Below are 7382 nucleotides of genomic sequence, written 5' to 3'. Positions count from 1 at the left end.
GAAAAGAAAAGCTTTCGGACTAAATTATAACATTTCTAAAGTTTGCACCGAGGTAAGTTCGTACATGAATAACTTATCGATTTTTTATGTTATTTTATGTTGTTATCATATGAATTGGTGGCTGTCCATAGAACGATTAAATGATTGAAATTTTCAAATTTAATTAGATTGTGAATAAGTGTTAACAGTGAAAAAGGAAAGATTTTCCCGGTTGAACCTTCGGAACAGGCACAATATGAATGACCCATTTTGAGTACACGTGTGTAGTACTAAGTGCAGGCTATTACGTGTACCATACTGTTAAGTCGCATGTGTAGTACTAAGTGCAGGCTACTATGCGTACTCAATGACTTCGATCACGTGTGTAGTACTAAGTGCAGGCTACTACGTGTACCGGATTGTTGGTCGCATGTGTAGTACTAAGTGCAGGCTACTATGCGTATCAGATAGCTTCGGCTATAAGTGTCGAGGGGAGAAATATGTGTAAACAATGGTATATTTGTTATTTTTCCATTGAGTTCAACGGGGAAAATCGATAAAGTGGTAATATATGAAAATTTAGGAGCTATGTGCTCGATAATTGAGCGAATTCTAGTATAACAAAAAGGACTAGGTGGAATTATGCAAGAGTGAATGTTAGAAATAAAATAGTGTTGGACTGTAACAGTTACATGATTTTAAAAATTTACCAAAAATTATGGAAGTTGAATAAAAATGCAAATAATATATGAAAATAAAGCTTAATAAGTCTATTTTCACATAAAAGAAGCAGGGGAAGTAAAAGAATTCTATATTGTGTGATATTTGAATTCTTGTGAAACAGGGTCTGAATGAATTTGAGATCCCCTATTCTGATTTTATAAATTCACCGTAAATGGTAAAAAAAATTATTAAGAGTCATACTTTATATGAATGGATTCATTATTGAGTCTATTTTTAAGAGAAACAAATGGCATGGTCGTTGGAATTCTGTACAGGGAGAAATTTGGTTCGTAGTGCACAGGGGTAAGAGTAGTCATACCCTAAAACAATGGAGACTTTAACTAATAAACTGTACTAATTGGCCCGACCAAAAATTCTAGAAACAAATTATTAAGTATACATATGAGTCTAGTTTCAGAAAAGATTTACGGAATTGAATTTCGAGTCTTGTAGCTCGAGATATAATTTTTTAAAATCGAGACTCCAGAAAACAGCCTGTCCTGAATATGTGATTATATACTAGTATGATTGTTTTACTTTGATAAATTGTACATATCAATTTCGTACTTACTTACTAAGCTATATGCTTATCTTCTTTTCTTTTTCTTATCTTATAGAGTTACTAAGGCAGCTCGGGATTTGGAGATCGTCGGAGACCCATCCACACTATCAATACTTTTTGGTACTTTGTAAACGGTATTTTGGAATTATGGCATGTATAGAGGGCTGAATCATTTTGTTATATGTTATAATTAATTTGGTTTAAAATATTACTTTTCAAAATTTGATAATTTACTTGTATTTATGTATATCTGTTAATGTTAACTATTTTTGTTCAAGCTAGAAGAATTAATTATGTAAGGTCAGGTAAAGAATTCATGTTTTCATGATCTGTAATATTTCGTACCTTGTTCCGGCTTAAAACATGGGTATAAGGTGTTACAATGTGTATCGACTATAGGAAGTTGAACAAGTTGACCATTAAGAATAAGTATCCTTTACATCAAATTGATGATTTGTTTGATCAGTTCTGAGGTGCAATGTTGTTTTTTAAGATTGATTTCAGATCTGGGTATTATCAATTGAAGGTAAAGGAGTTTGATGTGTTGAAAATTGCTTTAAGAACTTGGTGTGAACACTATGTGTTATGGGTGATGTCGTTTGGATTAACTAATGCCCCTAATAGGTTTATGGATTTGATGAATCATGTGCTTCACTCGTACTTGGATCAATTTGTGGTTGTCTTTAAAGATGATATTTTGGTATATTCTCATTCTTAGGAGGATCACAACGAGCATTTAAGGGTTGTTTTGCAGTGTAATACCCCAAACCCGTATCCGTCGCCCAAATAGGGTTAAAGGCATTACTTCACATATTGAAACATTCACATATACTTAAGCATAACATAATCAAAACATATAATAATCATACACAATTGTCCCTTATATAGGCCTATGAGATCTTAAACATGCTTTACAAAGAGGTCGGGACTAAACTGAGCTCATACAAAAAATTTTTTCAAAACTTAAACATTTTTCAAAGTTGAACAGGTCACACGCCCATGTGAAAAGGCCGTGTGCCTGACACGGCTTTAGACACACCCATGTGTCTAGGCCGTGGCAAAACAGGGCATACATACTGACTTTCCACACGGCCACGCCCGTGTGCCAGGTCGTTGTTGAAGCTGACTTGGGACACATGGCTAGCCACACGCCCGTGTGCCTTGGCTGTGCTCAAGACTGACTTTAAATTGTAAGACTACCCCAGGGGACACACGGCCTTGTAACATGACCACGTGCCGCAGCTGAGATACACACCCGTGTCTCTGCTCGTGTGGACAAAAATAAGCCATTTGAAAAGAGAATTTGCCACCCATTTTGGGTCATACCTACAAGCATTAAAACCACAACATTATATCATCATTTCCATACATTCAAAGGCAACCAAATCAACCAATTTGCAAATTTTTCATGCTATTCAAATACCATCCCATTCACTACTCAGTTTCACAACCAAAGCATATCAAAATCATTATAACTTACATAAATTCAAAGTTCATAAAGTCATCATTTTGTCACATACTTCATACCACAAAACTTACCAATTAAACATTCCATATTCAAACCATCACTTAAGCATTATATACATCATATTACTTACCTATCAAACACATCATTTAGTCTAATTTAAAAGGCTATACATACCAATATTTATAAGCCAAATCTCATTGCTAGATTTTCACATCACAAAATATACCAAAATACCTCTAGCCTATACATGCCATATACCATATATACAACTCTCAAAATCGTACCAAAATAGATGCCCGATAGTGTGAGTGAGTCACTAACAATCCTTGAACTCGAGCTAGCTTTATAACACTATAAAACAGAGAACATTTCACAGAGTAAGCTTTAAAGCTTAGTAAGTTCATGATATAACACATTTATCTTATCAATTAAAATATAATTCTATCAATTAGCTAACTTTTAATGCAACTCATCTCATCTTTCATTTACATAACCTTTCATCTACTTCATACTCAATATCATCAACCACATAAGTTCCGTACATACCTATATCATCACATTCTTATCTATCACATTTATCACTTCGATGCTCGGTGCACTACTTCATTCGATCATACTTGAACATTCAATGAACTCACACATTTAGTGCCAATTATTTAGCCGAAGCAATAATAATATCATACACTTAGTGCCATTTCATTATACTGAACTTATATGAGTATCGCACACATAGTGCCATTTATTCAACCATCGCGGTTATATTCTCGCACACTTAGTGCCATTTTTTTAATAGCCGTAGCTATTTCATTTCTCACACACTTAGTGCCTCAAATTCGATCCACATTTCACATACTCCAACTTCTCAATCACATTTCTATTTATTTCATCACATACAAACATTATACAAACAATATGTATTATACACGAACTTACCTCGGACGTAAAAATGACGATATTAGCCGATCAATCGAGCACTTTGTTTTTGCTTTGATCAAGGTCTGAATTTCTCCTTCTTTAATCTATATGTATTTAAAATTAACTCATTTAATCACCAACATATTCAATTTAATACACAAACACATATTTGGGAATTTTTGCACTTTAGCCCCTAAAATTACATATTTTGACATTTTAGTCCTTATTACACAAAACACCAAATATACAAAATTCATCAAACCATACCTTAGCCTTGGTCCCTATCAGCCCATATTTATCATTTATTTCACATTCTAGTCCTTCAATTTCTCATTTTCACAATTTGGTTCAAGTTACTAAAATTCATCAAAAATCCCGATACAAACATAGTAATCTAACACATATCTTTCATTTTCTATCATCTAACTTGATAAAACTCATATTATCAACAATGGAACAACTTAAAATCATCAACAATTTCCAAAATTCATAAATGGGCTAAACAGTTTAGGGAGTGTCTACAGAGCAACGATCACAAAAATGTAGAAATTATCAAAACCCAAACAAAAACAGACCTTTAATCAAGCTTAAGGGTAGCCGAACCATAAACGCTCTCCCTTGATTTCTTTTCTTCTAATTTTAGTTGACATTCAACAAATATGAACATGTTTTCATCTTTTGGTTTTATTTAATATACATTATTTATTTAATTACAAATTTAACCACTACAGCAAAACAGGGTTTTAACGGTGTTTTTAGTGGCATTTTTGGCAAAAACACCGCAAATATCATACATTAGCGGCGTTTGAACCAAAATGCCACTATAAGTCGAGAAATAGCGGCATTTTTGGAAAAACGCCGCCAAAAGTCCGAGAATTAGCGGCGTTTTTCAAGAAACGCCGTAAAAAGTCCGAGAATTCGCGGCATTTTTCCAAAAACGCCGCCAAAAGTCTGAGCATTAGCGGCATTTTTAGAAAAACGCCACCAAAAGTCTGAGCATTAGCGGCGTTTCCAAAGGTCTGAGCGTTAGCGGCGTTTTTTACCAAAACGCCACCAAAGGTCTGAGCATTAGCGACGTTTTTATAAAAACGCCGCCAAAAGTCTGAGTATTAGCGGCGTTTTTGGGAAAACGTCGCCAAAAGTCTGAGTATTAGCGGCGTTTTTGGGAAAACGTCGCAAAAAGTCTGAGCATTAGCAGCGTTTTTGGAAAAACGCCGTAAAAAGTCTGAGCATTAGCGGCGTTTTTAGAGAAACGCCGCTAAACGTCTTTTTTGAATTATATTTTCTTAGTTAAGTTTTAATGTTTAGTTCTTATTTTTTGGGTTTACGGTTTAATATTTAAGGTTTAAGGTCTATGGTTTAGGGTTGAAGATTTAAAATGTTAATTTTATGGTTTAGGGTTTTGTTATTTTGGGTTTGAGGTTTAGTGTTTAGTGTTTATGATCTTAATGTTTAGCGGTATTAGAGGTTCATGGGTTTATGTTTTTTTTGCGATTTCTTATCCCTCTCACACGTTCTTCTATTCTTTTTTCACGTTTTCTTCTTTTTCTTTTAATCTATGATTTTCTTCTACTGCTTCATTTCAATGGGTTGTTTTTGTCTCAATTGGAGTTCTACTCTTTTGCTTCTACTCCATTTCTTTTGTTGTGTTTTACAATTTCGTCGACAGGAGTTTTCGGAATTGGTGGATTTGAGGCGTCGATCATTTTTGGGTGTTTAAATCGTGAATTCAGGTATGAGTTTTGTAGCTCTTTAATTTTATTCTTGAATTATTGAATTAATTTTGTGAAATTCAGTAATTTCGTGTGTTTCGATGATTGTGTAATCGTAATCGTAATGTGGCTCTAGTTAGGGTGTGTTTCTGCACTATTAGAGTTTAAGGATCATTTGATGTCGAATTTCATGTTTTTCGGACTAATTATATTTTTAAATTATAATTTGTGTGGAAGCATTACTTAATATTGATTAAATTTATTTTTGGGTTTAGGGTTTAATATTTAAGGTTTAAGGTCTATAGTTTAGGGGTTTTATGATTGAAGGTTTAGGGTTTAGTATGTTAATGTTATGGTTTAGGGTTTGTTATCTTTGGTTTTTAGGGTTTACTACTATTTTAAACTTTGTTATTTAATTAGGGTTTAGTGTTTAAGGTTTAAGATCTTAGTGTTTAGCGGTATTAAGGTTTAAGGGTTAGTGGTTAGGGGTTAGGGTTTAAGGGATAGGGGATAAGTTAAGGGTTATGCATGGTTTGTGGTTTATGGTTTATGTTTAGGGGTTTAGGCTAGGGTTTTTAATAAGAATGGAATTGTAAAATTAATTTTTTAATGATACTGACATGAAAACCTACAAGGTAATCCACATAACATGATACTATTTTTTTATATGTTAAATTAAAAATTATATAATTCTTCAAAATTATCTTGTCTGCTTTTCAAGTGTTTCAAAATTAAAAATTATCTTGTCTGGTTTAGGGTGTAGTGTTTACGATTTTGTGGTTTAGTGTGGGTTTAGGCAGGTTTAGAGTATAGGGTTTAAGGTTAAGTGTTTGTGGTTTAGGGATTTAAGGATTTAGTATCTAGAATTTAGGGTTTAATGTTCATAAGGTTAGGGGTTTATGGTTTAGAGTTTAGGGTCTAGGGTCTGATTTTGTGGAGAACGGTGCCGTTTTGCTCATTGTATTTTGATCCATCATCGAAGTGCTATCATGAATTATTTTCAAAAACTCATGCACTCTTTCATCATTTTCGAACTATTTTTTGACTAGTTTTTTATATTAATTAAAATACAATTTATTTGTAATTTAATAATTAAAATATTCAAAATGATTAATCACACGTTGAAAGAGTTTGGAACTAATAACATTGAAAAATATATGTTAAAAATGAAAAAATAAAATAAAATACTATTATTTAAAATACTTTTAAATTAAATTTTTTGGGTATATATATGACTGATTGTTTTTAATTTATATAATAAATAATTTACTATATAATTGTAAAAGAGATAATTTTAAATTTAATATATTAAAAATATCATTATCGTTTAAGTTATTTAATAGATAGTAGATAAAATTTTTATATATTAAAATTTAAAAAAAAATGTAAAATGTAAAGTATTAGCGGCGTTTATATAAAAAACGCCACAAAAGTGTTAGTAATGTAAAACAACGTCGTTTTCTGTTTAAATTGTCATCCCATTAGCGGTGCTTTAGATAAAACGCCACTAAAGCTTAACAATACTGGCGTTTATCCTTAAAACGCCACAAATTTTCATGTGAACGTCGTCGTTTTGTTACGGGAAATTTATCCTTACCAAAATCCCTAAGTGAATTTTTACTATGTCATTTCCCCCCATTCATCAGCTTTCTTCCCTAATTCCCTAATTCCCCAACCCCGAAATCCCTTTCCTTTTTTCCCTATTTCATTTTCAGCATATCCCTAACTCTTCTCCCAAGTGTTTCTTCCCTATTTCTTCCCTAAGTGTTTTTATTCACGAATTCAGCTCCCTCTTCTCCCAAATCCCTAACTCTTTTCCCTTTCCTATCATCTCGCTTCCTCGAATCCATCTAGCTTTCAAGCTTCCAACTTTCCCCGAATCTCCAAGGCTGAAACCGACGTGGGTATGTTGTTTAATCTTATATTTTAACGTTAATATTAAAACCAATTTTAGTTCTCTTGTTGAATATTATTCTGTTGGATTGAAATTTATTGTTTTGATTCGGGGAATTGAGGTTTAATA

Source organism: Gossypium hirsutum, chromosome A10 (genome assembly GCF_007990345.1).
Source record: "Gossypium hirsutum isolate 1008001.06 chromosome A10, Gossypium_hirsutum_v2.1, whole genome shotgun sequence".
In the NCBI taxonomy this organism is placed as follows: domain Eukaryota; kingdom Viridiplantae; phylum Streptophyta; class Magnoliopsida; order Malvales; family Malvaceae; genus Gossypium; species Gossypium hirsutum.
The sequence above is the reverse complement of the archived record's forward strand: the minus strand, read 5'-3'. Positions refer to the sequence as shown.